Source organism: Magallana gigas, chromosome 3, assembly GCF_963853765.1.
Source record: "Magallana gigas chromosome 3, xbMagGiga1.1, whole genome shotgun sequence".
NCBI lineage: Eukaryota > Metazoa > Mollusca > Bivalvia > Ostreida > Ostreidae > Magallana > Magallana gigas.
In genome coordinates this window covers 51672070-51689805 of record NC_088855.1, presented here as the reverse complement: position 1 = coordinate 51689805, position 17736 = coordinate 51672070, and the positions used below count along the sequence as shown (strand labels likewise).

Genomic DNA, 17736 nt, shown 5'->3' with positions numbered 1-17736 from the left:
AAAGCGAAGTATACTAGCGGAATAAAGAAACTGTGCATTATAAAATTTAGTATAATTTTTCTATATCTATTGTTTGTATTTATGAATTTAAACAATCGATAATGGTAATGTTTTTGACAATATCGGATGGTAACCGTCCGGGTGCACGGACTTTTTCATGGTTAGTGAGCACCTGTTGTTTATTGAAGAATTTGTACGCACGAGTTTTACAGGCAAATACGGAGAATTTGTTTAAACTTTTTTTGTTCAGGAAATCACTTTAGTTTCACCCCTATGCCATGCCACGACTCAACGAAAACCAACGTAATCGTGCTGTTGGGATGCTGCAAGCTGGAATGGCACAAAATACTGTAGCAAGACACTTGGGAGTTCATCGGAACACCATCCAGTCATTATGGAGACGTTTTCAATAATCTGGCAACACTCAGGATCGACCGCGCTCTGGGCGACCTCGTGTGACGTCACGTCAACAGGACCACCACATTAGACTTGTGCATCTGAGAAATCGTTCCCAGACAGCAAGTTTGACGGCCCGTAGCATTCCAGGGCTTCCACCAATAGGTCCAAGAACTGTGCGTAATCGTCTGCGCGAGCAAAACATCAGACCTAGACGTCCAGCAGAGCGCGCAGTACTGCTTCAACGTCATCGTATCGCCAGACTAGCGTGGTGCACACGACATCTGCGATTCAGAATACAGGACTGGGCCAATATTCTGTTCACTGATGAATCCAGATTTCATTTGGATAGCAGTAACAGCCATTGTAGGGTGTGTCGTTGCGTTGGGGAGCGTTACCAGACCGCTTGTGTTGTGCAACATCGACAATTTGGTGGAGGTAGCGTTATGGTGTGGGGTGAAATATCAGCACTTGGAAAGACCCCTTCTACAAATTGTCAGTGGAAATCTCTCCGGCGTACGCTATCGTTGTGAAATTATTCAACGTCATGTGATACCCTTCATACAGAGACATCAAAATCACATCACTCTGCAGCAAGACAACGCAAGGCCACACGATGCACGTGTAGTCAGGGACTTGTTTGTTCAACAGGATGTCGATGTCTTGCCTTGGCCAGCTGTTTCCCCCGATTTGTCGCCGATCGAGCACGTCTGGGAAGAAATGGAAAGACGTTTACGCCGTTTACCAAAATCAGCCAGTGACATTGGCTGATTTAGGCCAGGCTTTAACCAACATCTGGAACAACATTCCTCAAGCATTTCTGAACACTTTAGTGGCATCAATGAGGCGTCACTGTCAAGCATGCGTGAACGCAAATGGTAGTCACACGCATTATTAATTTTGTTAATTCAATTTCAAATAACAGTGACTTTCGAGTGTGCTGAAATTGACGTTATTCGACGTTGACATTAATGTGTTATGAGATGTTGTTACGAATACATGTGTTAACAGTATTACAAAAAATAGAATTTGTTAATTGTAATTTTAAAATGTTTTTCATATACTAGATATTGCGCAGTTTCTTTTTTCCGCTAGTATATATTTGAAGAATTTTTTACATTTAAATCACTTTTATAGAAATAAATTAAAAACACGCAAAGTATATCTAAAGAACTTTTCACGTTTGAATCACTTTAATAAAAGTAAAACCGGTATAGTATATTTCTTGTTAATTATCGATATTATAGAAGCAGCATATATATTTCTTATATTTTTATGGAAGCGTGTTTGTGATGTAATTTACTGATTTTTCGATAATCCATATTTATTAACCCAAATCAAAGTAAAAATATCAAAATGAAAACACCCCCAGAATGCTGATTATGCAACTCTTGAAAGTTTAGATAGATCTGTGTATCCACAGAATTAAACATGAATACATCAATAAACGATGCCATCGAGGAAATCATACAATTGAAATTGATATTTCTGCTGTTCATTATGGTGAAAAATCAAACAAGATGGGAAAATACTGAAATCCGACTGGAAAAGAATAACGAGGTACATAACAGGGAAACATTTGATGGTACAGTAAATTGTTTTATGTACAATATTTTGTGTCACTGATGTACATGTACCTTATTGCAATTATGACCTCTCCCTTATGAAAGTAACGTATCGTTATGATAATAGGGCATATGCCTGAGATCTGTTTTGTAAATTCGTGCCAACGAAATAGAACTCGTTCACACTTAAGTAAAATTCATTCAAACGAATTTTGAAAAAAATGAAATAACAATTCAAACCTTTTGCAATACAGAGAGCCCAAAAAGAGAGTTCTAATTGTTTTGCAAGTATCTATCACTCCGTTCTCAATAATTTCAACAGAATCCGGAAAAGAATATTCTAACCAAAGGAAAGTAAATTATTTTATTGTTTATGAATGGTTGCAAAACACAGATGTCCAAGGAACTTAAATGTATAGTCAGAGGAGGACTAGACAACCCATTGCTCAGTGGTGGGTTTAAAACTTGGTCCGATGTCAGATATCATTTCTACTAGCATAACAGTGACACAGAAAAACTTATCCTATTACATATTTACATATCGCAATCAAAATTCTGTAAAACGCGTCTTGTCGCATGGACGATTTTCATTTATCCTTTCAACTTCAAGGTTTGCTCACAACCATATGTTTTGGGAGCTAGATTATATACAATCAGAGTCCATCGTGGAAAATTACAACCTTATTGTGTGTGGAGGATGTAACAGAAGTGGTTTCTGACCACCATCCTCATTGGACGGACAAGAAAAGAAAAATTAAGAGTAAATTGTAGATATAAAGATACAATTTAAGAAACACGATAATGATAGAATAAAAAGACTTAAATGATACGAATTTCTTGACATAAAAAGTTTTATTTACAGGTTTTAAAAAATTATTTTGCAAAATATTACATATTGGAGATGGAACGGATATTCAGAATTGAACAGTACCAGTTGTTTTCAGCCTTTTATTTCCAAAATTATAAATATATTGATATAATTGACTTTATCCTGTTTTGATTGTAATGAAATGAAACATCACTGCGATTTTGATATATTTATCAACAAGGATGAAAAGTTATGCCATCATTAGTATCATATAAAAATATTCTTTTATTTCACCTTCAGAGATGAGTTTCCAATTATTTATTTGTTCTTATGTGAATTGGTGCAGTTCATGTTCTAACGTCATCTTGGAGACAGCAGTAAATGTGACAACTGTAGACTGGTCCGGATGTACTGATACACGACAGAACAACATGACCGTGACAAACTCAGACTCTGTTGTGTTGTACCGAAATTCTACGACCTGCTGCTCGGGAAATCTTTCAATTATCTACAATGAAGGTAAGATTAAATAATTCAAATTATTCTTTAATGTTAATTTATATTTCTGACATATAGATAGTGTAGTTACTTTTGACATAATCAAAGAGTTCGTCGTGGAAGAGTTTACCCTTACTGGTCAGAATGGGACGGAAAACAATAGTTGCTACTGACCAAAATCCTCATTGGGTGAACAAGGAGATAAAAATCAACGAAAGATTATGACAAAATGTAATTTAGTAATAGATTAAAAAGACTATGTATCAAGGTAGTATACCTCCTGGTAAATAAGAAGTCGATTTATTTTTTGCTTAAAATTTTTTTATTGTGTATAATATATTAATGAAATAATCTTTACGTTGATAAGAAATGCGTATTAAAATAACCCAACTCTTGCATGCATATAAGATGGAATCTTTAAGACGGGTTCATTAAAGGCTTATGTATTTGTGCGAGTTAGCAACAGTTTTGATGCATAAAAAAATGGAAGTCGATATTTTAAAAAAATAGATGTTTTATTTATCCAAAAAATAGGTCTTCACTCTCATGTTCTTGTGTATCTTTAAAATAAGTACTAGTATACATTGTTCACAAATAATCCACTGGGGTTTTCTTGCAAAATTGTGGACTCTCTGCTTCTCTTTACGGTTATAAGGAGGTATATTGATTATTAGGTGAAAAAAAATCCTTTTTTAAAACACAGTCCACTCTTTATAAGTTTTAAAACAATTTATTTTCGTATGATTACGATAAGCAACATAATATTGTAAAATTAAAAACTCTAAGTAAAAGGAACAAATGTCAGGTCCTGCTAATTGAAAAATGATCAATAAGCTAAATTCTTTCATGACAGTTTCTTTAAAGTTATGGGTAATTGCGAAGATCTCAGTCTTACTCTAACAAAAAATTGTTTTATATCCTTTTGGTTTATTATTCAATTACCTATAATGAATCAAAACTATTACAACGTAGGTCCAAGACGACGACGAGCCCCAAATTGTTATTTTATTACTTCATTTGAAAAAGCCTAATACTAGCTAACCCTCTTTACGTCCATTACTGGATAAAAGGTTACGAAATATACAACCCCATGATTGTTTTGCATTCAAAAAACATTTAAATGTTATTTTGCTCAATCATGACTCATGAAATACTAATATGCAATAATTCACAACAAGCCCTTATATTTCACATTTGAAAAATTGTATGTTGGGATTGGAGGTGGATTTTTTTGTGTCTGCCCTCCTGTTTAGTACCCATCTCATTGAAAACACTTGGCCCATACTTAATTAAACATTGTATGTTTAATTTGTACATGTTCTTGAATATTTTTAATATGTCAATTATGGAGTTTTGAATGTTTTCCGGGTATGAAGAAATAACTGAGTGCATTGTTGTCAACTGACAGCATCTAGTTTGTTAAAAAAAAACCCTTCGAAAGGTATAATTTAACGGAATAGCACTGAAATATAATTATTATTGTAAAGAGATCAACAGAGTAATCCTATCTGATATCTCTTCTTTAACATTTTGAACTTATATTGGCATATCTTTCATTTTCAAGAATAGAGAAAATGTAGATTTTATTTTGTGTTGATTGATTTATAACATAACTGAGATAGATTTATATATTTTTAATTCGTGAAAAGTCAGAAGTCCCAAGGTAACCAGGAAAGGCCTCCTAACAGAGCATTTTACAACCGCAGTGTTTCATCCCACTAGTAATTCTACAGAGATCCTAAAATCGTCTGATACTTTAATCATGTATAAGATGATTACAGTACTTGGATGTGCACCATTGCTAGTCATCTTGGGTGTCTGCTTTCTATTCCATAGACATTATAGGTATGAATAAATCTAAATTTCAGTACAGTTAGATATAATGTATGCAAAATTGTAATTATTGAAAATTCCACAGTTCTCTAGCATTGACACGAGGAAATTACAATCTAGGCTTTTTATCAAAACCATTTTGACACGTAACATTTAGAAATGTCAAATGTGCTTTACTTTTTAACTTCTTTTTTAATTTGTCCCCATACCACCAAAACGTTTTTCGTTTAAACTCTTTTCAGAAAAACAAAGTCGGCACTGGAACAGAAGGTTTGTTGTTTTAAAATTATAACAAAAATTGGCGCGATAATTAAAAAAACCATGCCTTATTGTAAATGAATTTCCAAAGAGTGCATTTTCCACTAAGAAACATATATGCATCAATAAAAAAATACGAGTTTTGCCAAAGCTTTTAATTTAACATCAAATTATTACTATCATTTTATTAATCTACAATTTTAATGAATTGTGCATGCGTCACTTTGACGTGATGTTTTTGACGTCATCGTGCCCCTTCGAACAAAGGTTGTTTTTAATTCTTTAAAATTTTCAAAATAACTTTTCATCACATTGAATGAACCACAAATCTGTTATATAAGTGTTGCTGCATCAATTAATGTATTTGTTATCTTTTCAATGAAACATATTTTAAAAAGGATTGATTTTTCAGGCTCCAGACAATTATGAAGATGCTATTAACGCTACTGAAGAATCTCAAATGACAACGTTGGTTGGGGGTAGATTTTTGACAATGACAAATAACTACTTGGATTTGCAGAGAACAAGTCTTATTCCTACACAATTATCCATTCAATGCCAATCGAAAGAATACGAAAATATAACAGCTAATGCCAAACAAGGAAATCCGACCCACTGTTAACAAATGGCGTAAAACTGATATTATTATATTATATTAAAAACAGATATTATTACATTATTATCATTCTCTCCTTGAAATTAATGTATAAAAAAAATTTGAAGGAGAAGTGAACAATAGGCGTGCTAGCCTAATTTAGAATTTTACATGGAAATATTGAATATTCTTTTTTGTGAGTGTGCATAGCAGATTTAATTTTCTTTTTTTTTTTTTATTTCAAAACAATATGTGCCTAGAAAGCTCAACATGCAATTAATAAAATGATATCAAAATTTATTTAAACATTTATTTTGGAGTTAATCTTGCTATTTTTCTTCAAAGCATCAGCTTATTTGAAACGTCATCAAATGATAGAGGAAGACTTACTAATTTACATATATGATTTACGAACATGACCATGAAGCTGAGAGTTATACTATCCAACCATATGTAATATATGGTGATAAATTCACAAAACTTTAATGCTGATGCTACGTGCGGGTAACATAAAGAGTTGCTCCTTCTTAATAATTGAGATCTGTCGATAACAATGATATGCAGGTATTGCAAGCTACAATTATAGTACAAAATCAGCGCAATGGTGATCATAATTTTCTTTTCCTTACATGGGTTTGATAAACTATAGGATTAAGAAAAGAATGAATATAAAGTTTTATTTAAAGATGTAAATGATAATCTTCAGTTTCTACCGCATGATGGTTGAAAATCTACTTTTGTTTCTAAGGAGGTCAACAAACAATATATCAACAACAAGATTCTATACCAAACCTTTGATCGCAGTGGCCATAGACCACTCGGACAAAATCATGGAATCAGTGTTAATTATTGTCATATTTATGATGTCACTAACGTTTGTCATAATTTTTCAATGAATGTTTTATTGGCTAACCTATTGTAAAATTGGCATCGTTTCTATTGTTATTTTTGGTCAAAAACTTTCGGCTTATGTTATAATAAAAACTAAACAAGTATAACAGAAATTTGGCGGAAAAAATGATTTATTAATTTATCTTGCGGTTGCAGATTGGGTTAAACTATTTTTATCCATAATTGATTTCCGTATGAAAGAGCTTTAACTTATGTAGTTTATTTTACGTATGACCATCAACACCATCTTTCGATACATAATATAGTGTATATAAACAAAACAAGACATTGTATATGTTGCTCTTTGCCACCAGCGTGACTTTAATTGTTACATAACATTGCGTAAAGTTATATAAAATTATATAACGTAATACTACAATTGAATTTTAATTGAATTATGTCACAATTCTGCATTTGATCCTAATATGATGTAACTAAAATTAATTTCCGAATAGTGATTAATAATAATACACAAATATGAATTTTATTAATTGGCTGTATTGAGAAACTGAAATCGAAAATTGGTTACGTAATATCGTCAAACAAATTCCTTGTCGTCTGAAAACGCTCTGTACATCTACAATAAAATACATGCATGAAAAAAGAAAAAAAAAACGAAAAATTAAGAAAATAATATAAAATATTTAACACTAGAAAGGTGGAGGGGAGGTGGTGGATTTTTAAAGAAATGGTCCGAAGGAACAGAATCAGTATTCAAAGGTGTTACCCGTGCGGCGTCCTGAAAAAAAATGAATTAGCGCTTCTTTCTAAACAAAGAGAGTCGCTAGAATTCCTGCGTTTAATTTTATTGGTCAAATGATGACACCAACATTACGTGACCAAATAGAGCACTCTCTTCTTCTTGATAATACACATTTAAAAGTGCGATAACTCGTAGTGCGAAATTGTAAAATCAATATATATAAAGCATTTTAAGTAAACTTAAAATTCCTATATTTTCACGTTTTAAAATTTGTGTTTGATTTAACCATTTGGTATATTATGCAAAGTTAATTGTTATGCACTGTACCACAAGGATTATCTTACTCTCGAAAGTACAAAACAAAGGGCGGAAGTTTACATTTGTTTTCACCTCAAAACTAAACACGTAAAATAAAACCGACACAATCATTAAAACAATCCATCGCACTAAGGAAGATTGTCCGACAAAATAGAACATTACTTAAGGCAAATTATTTTTTTGCTTTTTTGAAATGCGGAAATTCCTATCATGTTTAATTATTTTTGGTTAAATTTACGAGGGTTGTTCGGAAATTATTGACACAACACAAATTTCTCTCTTTCCAAGTGGCGAATTTTAATGAAAATTGACATAAACATCGAATAATCCTGAACGAATAATTAAGCAAAATAATATTACAAAATAATAAATAGTTTATTTATGACAGTACATAAACAAATCGGTGGTCGGGATACCCGGCGCAGGCACAAACCTGGAATTTTAAAAATAAACATCCTCTTTTTAAGTGGTGTTAAACCTACAATTCATGAAAAAAGAAATTAAATTATGTATGTTCATTTTGCTATTTATTGTGACTATCTTTTTTGTAAGTTTTGCTAGTGTTCGATTTGAAATACGAAGAGAGTACTAAAATATTTACCAAGCAATTGAAATCTGACAGAGACAAACTATTGAATTCTGACGTCAAGGCGGCGCAGCGAATATACATAAAATTGGTATGAATCTCGAAAGAAGACCTTTTTTGGCCATGAAATTGATTAAATTAAAACTATACGTTGAAATGGGGTCAAAAGCTTCAGTTAATCGGAGTTTATTTGTCGATTTTTTTTTACTAGAATTAAAACAAAGGGACTAAATATCAAATACTTTTTTTTACAACAAAAACTTATTTTAACATTTTTAAGATATGTACAGAATGAATGTAAGAGAAGTTTTACAGTAATCTGACTTTTTGGAAGATATAGCTCAATTAAATAAAACAATAAATCAAGAATAGAAAGTATCTGTAACTGTTGTGATTTTGAAATAAAAAGAAACGATGAAAAATGAAGAAAAGTTCATGTTCCCCGTTCGTTTGAAAGGTGTTTATAACAAAGGACAAAGGAAAAAAAACGTTAATATGACGTTGCGATGAATTCGGATGTCATTGGATGTAAGCAACTTTCCTAGCTTACCAGGAATGAACAAATGATGTAATTAACTTCAAAAATGTATCGTTAATAAAAGACATTATGGTTTATTTATAGGTGAAATTTCAATGATTTATCTTTTTCCCCAAGGGAGTAAGAGTAAATGTCTCGATTATTTCCGAACAACCCTCGTACAACAGTTTTTTTCTGTGTGTTTTTTTTTGTTTATAGACTTTAATTAAAACAAGAGTTTATAATGTTTGAAACACTATTTAAATAAAGTGCAGGGTAATTTTAGCAGATAAATAGATTGTATTGTAACAAATCCAGAAATGGAAGAAAATGACTTGTAAATGCACCAAAAATAATGGTGTTGAAATTTATCTATAAATAAAAAAAAATCTAATACACGTATCAAACAAATCGTGATTTTATTCCATTGTATATGAAATAATTAGATTTGTTTACAGATTCTATTATAGATGTCTGTTAAAACGCTCTAGTATCTTCAATTTTTGAAAGACTTTCTTTCATTATGAGTTTCCTACCGTAGAACCGGGGACATAAGTGGGTGTAATCTTTCTATCAATCAGTCATTCTTTCCCAGCTTGGTTTTACTAGGCCTTTTTCGTTCTGTTCTGAAGAATTATTTTTGAAACGCTGTGTTTTATAATACGAAGCTAAAGATTGAGTTTGTTAAGATAGATTTATAGATAATGATGGGGTTGAATTTAAACGGTTTTCCCCTATCGTACTCGTCCTTAAGGAAAATATAATTTGGATCTGATACGTTCTCAAGATAATTCCTTAAAAGTATGAATACAATTATTATAACCGGGGGATGTTTCAACAAGATCACATCAAATAAAAAAATACTTTGGTTTCGAATTTTTCTTTTGAATTCAGAGATATGTCCCCCTTCACAATGTGTGATTGTCCCGGGTCAGGACAGGCAGTTACATCTCAACTAATATACAAATAAAACAACCGAATAAAATCAAGTATTATCCCACTGTATATTTCTTTAAAATTGAGTTTGATTTTTATGCCTCTATACAATGTAACCAGGATACTTGCATGCATTACTCACGTAAATCTAGGTAATAAATTCATTAAATGGTTGTTTATTTAAAAATTTGAAACACTGCACCTGTTTGCCATTGTTGGCACGCTTACATATAATTTCTATCGAAGAGTTTGTGCTAGCTTTTACATATCATTGCACAGAAACTTTCACCCTTAGGTGAGGGAAATGTTTCATGATTTCTCAAACTATAACTTTATATAAAACATAAATAATCAAAGTATCAATAACCACTTGTTCTCAAAACCAATTTAGCACAAGAAATATCACTTTAAAAACTGTGTGTGCCGGTAGGGTTATGGAAAATTCTAAGAAAGTTTGTTTATATAAGGGCTTAAATAGTAATTGAGTGTATGTATGTTAATTGTAATTAAGCTTTTTAATGGTCAAAACATAGTATGTAAGTATACAAGAGCAATGAAAAATGAGAACTTATCGGGACAACAATATTTTCTTCGGAACAAAATAAGTTAGATAAAATGAAGAACAAAACAATCACCACAACTAAAGCTACAAAGAGAACTATAAAAAGAAACAGCGACAACATAACGATTAATTTGTTTTCAAATACTGCGTAGTTTTTGCTGTGCGACCGATCACTTATTTTGAACTAGATTTTCCTTTTTTAAATTGTATCTGGTTTAATAGAATATATGAAAATATGAACTATTAAAAGATTTAAGTACTTAAGATAAATGTTAAAAATGACTAAAAGCAAAAAAACCCGCCTTCATTTATGAACATTACATCTGTGTTTGCTTATTGCACCATTTTACTGTTAATAATATAATTGTTTTCATCCATCAGGAACCATATTTCTCTATCACAAAAATGATTTGATTTTGAGTGTGAATATAGATAAAAATAAGGATGAAATATACTGAACTCATTTTTAAAAGGTAACTCAGCTTTTTTTTAATCAAGTATTGATTTTTTAAATTGCTGTTTATTTTCATTTAAGAAAAAAACAGCAATTTAAAACGTTCACCGGGATATGAATTTGGTGTGTCACATGATTGAGCCTGTGAAGCCCGAAGGGCTTCTCAGTAGATTTGATCACGTACCAACCAACTTCATATCCCGGTGAACTTTTTAACATTACTGTTTATTACTTATATTTACGTTTGAAATAGACAAATCGTTCAGAACTGTTAGATTTACCGAGATTTTATGTTTACAATAATCCAAGCGACAAGCGTATGCGCTTGCTATAAACATTGTGACGTCACGAAAAAGTTCATACAGAATTAAACGTTTTTGCTATTCTATAAGTTCATGTAAGGAAACATATTTAAAAATGTAAATATTCTTAATTAGGTTAATATTTCACGTCCTTTATTTGCTTTACTTCCTGGTCTGTGATTATTCAAACACGCAAACAACAAATGCAATAATTTCTATCTTTAAGGGATGACAAAAAAGTCGACACAAAATTCTGGTAACGTTTACGATAGTCTTTTCACTTCCGCTAATGAGTTATGGAATTCAGCTTTCAAATACTTCTTTGTTCTTACGTGAACTGGTGCAGTTCGTGTTCTAACGTCATCTTGGAGACAGCAGTGAATGTGTCAACTGTAGACTGGTCCGGATGTACAGATACACGACAGTACAACATGACCGTGACAAACTCAGACTCTGTTGTGTTGTACAGAAATTCAACGTCCTGCTGCTCGGGAAATCTTACAATATACTACAATGTCAGTAAGCTAGATACACGAATTTTTACAGTTATGCATTATCTAAAACTAAACATGCATAACAATTACAAAAACTAACCTGATCTAATTTGCTAATTTCGCTTTCTTTGCATCATGATTGAAAGTAAATTTTCGTTCGTACAGAAATCAACTGAAACTGACGTCAGAATCCATAAAACGACACAAAGGATCAACTTTGAGAGGAGCGTGAAAAATTCATATTTTAGAATAATCATCGCTGTCATTGTGTTGGCGTGTGTTGGTGCCATCTGTTGTGTCATCTATGCCCTTTGCAAGTTCTGGAGAACATTTGAATGAACACAAAGAATATTATGTAATTTATTTATATTTAATTGGAAGAAAAACATTTAAATATAAAAGATATAAAGCACAAAATATCCTCCATGAAAATTGACTCCATGGTTACCAATTACAATTATTTTACAATTTCACTGACTCCGAGGTTTTTTTGTTTTTTTTTTGGTTTAAAGTCGCTTTGAATACACTTTTGGTTCATTAATTTTGGGCTGATATCGATTTAACGAGTGAATAATATTGGTCACATGGTATGGACGACTCCTTATGTTAGGGAAGAAAAAGAAAATTAACTCTACTTGATAATACATGTATTCTTCAATTGAGCACAAATATCAAACATGAGCTATCACTTTGCAAAAGAGGCTGTGAATTAACTTCTCGTTTTGCCGAAAATGCTACTTGTCACAATCTTTCAATTATTAATTTTGAGGTCAGCATATTGTTGATTGACTTTCCTATTATTGTGATTAATTGTCATACTTGTGATTTACAATGGTATTTGGATATTTTACTGGACATAAACGTTAATGGTAACTTAACAACAAAACTTTATAATATACGTGATGACTTCAATTTTTCTATAGTCAACTTTCATTGCTTATGTAGCAAAATACCTTCATCACCTGCATATGGTGCTTTTGTCTTTCAGTTTATTCGATACGCAATGGCATGCTCTTCGTATGAACAGTTTCTAAGACGAAGCAAGCTACTGACAAACAAGTTGATAAAACAGGACTATCAACAGTCTCGTTTGAAGTCATGTTTTCGTAAGTTCTCTGGTCAACACAACAACCTTGTCAGCAAATACAATCTTCCACTGGGATTTGTTAGACCATAATTAATCACCTAATTGTGTACGGACTTTTCCTCTTTTTTTCCCGATTACGACAAAGAGCACACGGCAGGTGTTGCTGGTCAGCAAAGGATGCTCACTTCTTCTAGGCACCTGATCCTAGCTCTATCTTTTTGGAAGTCCGTGTTGCTCTGCTTTGAATTTGCATTTCGTTTAATGAATTTTTGAGATGGTTCACGGTTTGTTAATGTCATTTTTTTTATTTATCACATAAATAAAGGATAACAAAAGAAAAACCTCACGGCATGCTGATAACGCTTCACAAACTCGTACGTTTAAGATAAAACGTGTGTATCTACTGTGATGTCTGTTTCGCTTGATCATGTCAATACAACTATGATTATAAATTTTCAAATGTTTATACATTGATCCAACCGTTTAACGGGATGTTTTAATCACGTGTATAAGATCTGTTAATAGGATTTTTATGCTTCCGTAATTAAATGCCCGGGGAATATAATGTTACCTCGTTCCGTTCTTCTGTCATCCGTCATCATTTACTTCCCGATAATTATCTCAACAACCGTTGCACACACTCAACTATGATGTGGAAGTGTCTAATGAATAAACATTTTGAGTTTGAATTTAGTTCCGTTCAAATGAAGTTTGACAGGGTTGTGTCGTTTGCACTTAGGGAATAATTGGAAAATTCGTGTTTTCCGCTCGCTAACTTTTAAAGTGATGTATATGTAAAGTTCATTTTTTATGTATAATAAGGTTAATTTATTATAAAATATAGGTCAGATTAAACTTGGTTCCAGTCTAATGATTTTTTACAGATTTATGCCTTTTGAACTTATTTTCAGGGATTCAAAACTTATTCTGCAATCAAACAAATGTTATACTAAATTTATCATTTAAAATTTAGTCAATGTGTCAATTGTGGACTAGTCTGGTTGTACAGATACAAGAAAGTACAACATGACTGTGACAAACGCAGACTCTGTTGTGTTGTACACAAATTGAACGTCCTGCTGCTCGAGAAATCTTACAATCCACTACAATGTCGGTATGATTAAATCATTTTATAATTGTCTGAATGTTTATTAAAATATCCGAGACACAGATGAGGGAATTGAATATATATCAATAAAAATAATTGTTACGCTGATAACAATTTGAGAAAATGAATCCAACACTAGCATGTATATGTAAAGTAGAATTATTAAGCATTTGATTATTAAAATATGATATATATTGATGTCATCGATATCTTTCATATTATTTTTTGACCACCCTATTGTACAAATTATCTACCGGGAGTTTTTACGTAGTTGTCGAATCCTTTTTCCTTCCGAAGAGTTGGCAGGGGATATATTGATTATATGGTGAAAAATTTATTTTTCAAAATATTCTTCAACACTTTTTTATGATGGTACGATTAGTAGACAAAATTACAGTACGATTACGATAAGCAACAAAAATTGTAAATCCTGAGTTAGAGAAAATGTAAAAAGCGGCGCCTAATCAAATAATATGTGAAGTGAGCACAATATGAAAATACTATTCCATACAATTTCTCTACTTTTGGAAAAAGCAAGTGTTTTATTGATGAAGGAAAAACAGAAAAGTTGCAAAAACGTGTTTCCAATTCTTTTTATGGCTTCAATTAATTGATGTATTAATTGTAGGCAATCTAAGACGATGTCGAGCCGAGAGGGGTTTTAATTTAAGTTAATTTGAAATTGCTCAATACTGCCTTTAAATATCGAAAAAAGAAACAAAATACACTGCGCCACAGCCGTGGTTTGTGTTTATTCACAAAGCATTGTAGTGACATTTTGTTAAGCCATAAGCCCCGAAACACTAACATGCAAGCCAATAACAAGCCCTTTCCTATCTCTGCATCTAAATGCTCAGGAAGGAAGGTGGAAGACAGGAATTTTTTGTCTGCCAATCCGTTTTAGCATTTATAATTATTCAATCATGAGCAGTCATCGTTGAAGTATATTTTGACCTTCGAGTTTTGAACAGCTTAATGTATGAGATTGCCCGAGGCCAACAGCCACAGACAATTAAACACACTGACTCACTCCCTATCTCAATTGAAAAATATTCTAGTCTATTGATTGCTCAGGCATTTAATAATTATGATTTTTTTTTTACCTAATTCCATTATAGTACTAAGTATTCAAAATTGTTATTACATATGAATTTGAAAACCAGATGGTTTTTTTTCCAAAATACGTTGCCGGTCCAATATATCATATTGACCGGCAGTTCAATACATCGGTTTTAATAAAATCCTTTTTATTAGGTAATAAATGTTAATTTGGGTTCTTGTTTGTTTCTCTAGAAAAAAGGGTGTGTTTTAGGGATATTGCAAGTTTAACTATCTAATGACAGAATCTAGTGTGTTAAATTATTCTTGGAGTTATATATTTTACTTGACAGGCGTTGCAATACAATTATTATTTACGAAGAAATTCAAAAGAATGACCCTAGAGAGATAAATGAAACGTAATTTAAAGGGTATTTTACTTTCAAGAAACGGAACAATTAACATTCGATTATGTGTATATTGGTATATATCATAACTGAATTATCTTTATAATCTTCTTAAGGACGGAAAGACAAAATTTCCAAGATAACCAGAAGAAGCCGTCTAGCAGAGCATTTAACTTCAGCAGAGATCCATCCCTCTAGCGACCCCCCAAACATGCGAAACTCGTCTTATGCTCCGACCAAATATGTAATGATGGTCGTACCTTTTGAAATTTAAGATATACTGGGACACTGTTTACAATTTACTTTATTTTCTAAATATTTCACCAGGCAGACTAAAGACACAACAAAATTTCTTTACAGGAAAAAAAGTTGGCACTGTAAGCAAAGGTAGTAATGAGCTAAGTTTAAAGAGTGCATTTTCCATTCATTTCAGTATATTTATTACTGTACCATCAAAGATATTAATCTTTTGTAAGGTTTCGAACCATTATGAAAATGCTGAAAACGTTGTAGAAGCGTTTAAAATTAAAAATGAATGTCAGTCTCGTGAATACAAAGATATTAGAACTGTTGCCAAACAAGGCAAACTTAAACATGATTACATCATGATAATGGTTTATAATAACAATTGGGGTAAAGTAAAACAAATACTGCGACGGAAAACAGATGTTACATCCGTTTTAAACACTCGATAAGAGTTATCGAATGAAATCTTTCCATCACCAGTGATTTCTGTCGTTTTTTAACAATATATTGTTGTTATCTCCTTGCAAGTTTAAATAAACAAACAAGCTCTTCGAGATGATGTAATCAATCGAGACGCTGGTCATTAAAATGCATTTTACATGTTTATATGATATACATTGCGCCGTGTGATTGTCAATCTGTTTCCGTACAGCATCAATGTATGCTTATATTTCCTTATTTGTGTTTCCGATGCTATTTACTTAAAATACACAGATTTATTGAAAACATTCATTTTCACCAACCGGATACAAATTGATTTCAATACAATTCATCACTAACTTTAATTTAATCGATGTAAGAGCCCAGACATGGACATTTCTTTCCAGTTTTTTCTTTGTTCATACGTAAATTGGTGCAATTCATGTTCTGATATTGATATTGGGACAGCAGTGAGTGTGACAACTGTAGACTGGTCCGGTTGTACAGATACAAGACAGTTCAACATGACCGTGACAAACTCAGACTCTGTTTTGTTGTACAGAAATTCAACAACCTGCTGCTCGGGAAATCTTACAATCCACTACAATATGGGTAGGAAAACTTATTTTTTCTTTTATTAAAGTTCTGATTTTAACCAAAAAAAATTATCGCAAAACTATTCCGTCTTTCAAAAAATTCACTTAGCCTTACGTTGAGAAAGAAATATTACACATCGAAATCGAAAACACCGCAACATCAATTTTAAAGCCAAGCGCTGGGCATACAATGAGTCGCTACGACTTTACAACTTAGTCATTTCACTGAGAATGATACACAAGTTGCCAACTGATATAGTGTACAGTATGCCAATACAGTCAGCGTGATGTTTGATATTAGCGGATGGCATTGAAAGTAAATGAAATTTCCTTGGTTTAATATAATAAACTAAAGGGAAGGACAACAAAGTATGACTGATTGTTAAAAACATTTATATTTTAAGGTCAACCAACAGCCAGTGTAACAACCGCAAGATTTGATACCAAACCTATGAATGCAGCAGTCGTGAATCACTCATTGACAAACTTCAACCATGGCACAAGTGTTTGTTATTCCAACATACCTATCGCTATTATTGTATTGATGATGGTGTTTGTCATTTTATTTCAATCAATATTTAGTGGCTAGCTTGTTGTAAGATTGCCATCGCATTTTTGGTAATGTCAGTGATATATGTCATAAATTTTTAGTTAGTGGTTTAGTAAAAATTTTCAATCAGTGTTGTAGCAAAGAAAAAAGAAAAAAAATGACTCGACGATAAACTTTGTTTTATTGATTCATGTCCCCCCCAAAATGCGTATTATACAATTGTTCTCTTTCAGCAAATGTGTTTAATATAATCAGTCTGTATTTTGATGTTGATTTGATTGAATTGTTATGTTCCACTTGATACCAATATTGATTATTTTTAAGTTGAACGTATAACTCGGGTTCTCGAATTCTCAAAAGTACATTATCGAATGCGGAAATTGAATGCCTCTCTTAGCAGAAACTGGCAATAAATCAAAAATATTCGGCTTAACAACATTAAAAACTTAAATGGCTAAACAGGGGTCATTCATGTACCCATGTTTTACGGTTGTAAAGGTTTATAACAGATGTGTGTTTTTCATGTCGCCTACTCATGATATTATTATCACATGAAGATGGAACGTTT

At 32.1% G+C, this 17736-nt stretch overlaps 2 long non-coding RNA genes across 2 annotated transcripts; both read left to right on the top strand.

The window, feature by feature from the left end:
* The first annotated feature begins 2832 nt into the window (after window positions 1–2832).
* On the top strand, window positions 2833–6400 carry LOC105319769 (uncharacterized). Its single transcript, XR_010711595.1, has 4 exons — window positions 2833–3288; window positions 4917–5112; window positions 5343–5370; window positions 5771–6400. It is a non-coding gene; the product is annotated as an uncharacterized lncRNA (long non-coding RNA).
* Window positions 6401–16234: 9834 nt separating this feature from the next.
* Window positions 16235–17469, top strand: LOC136274083 (uncharacterized). Its single transcript, XR_010712375.1, has 2 exons — window positions 16235–16634; window positions 17023–17469. It is a non-coding gene; the product is annotated as an uncharacterized lncRNA (long non-coding RNA).
* The last annotated feature ends 267 nt before the right edge of the window (window positions 17470–17736 follow it).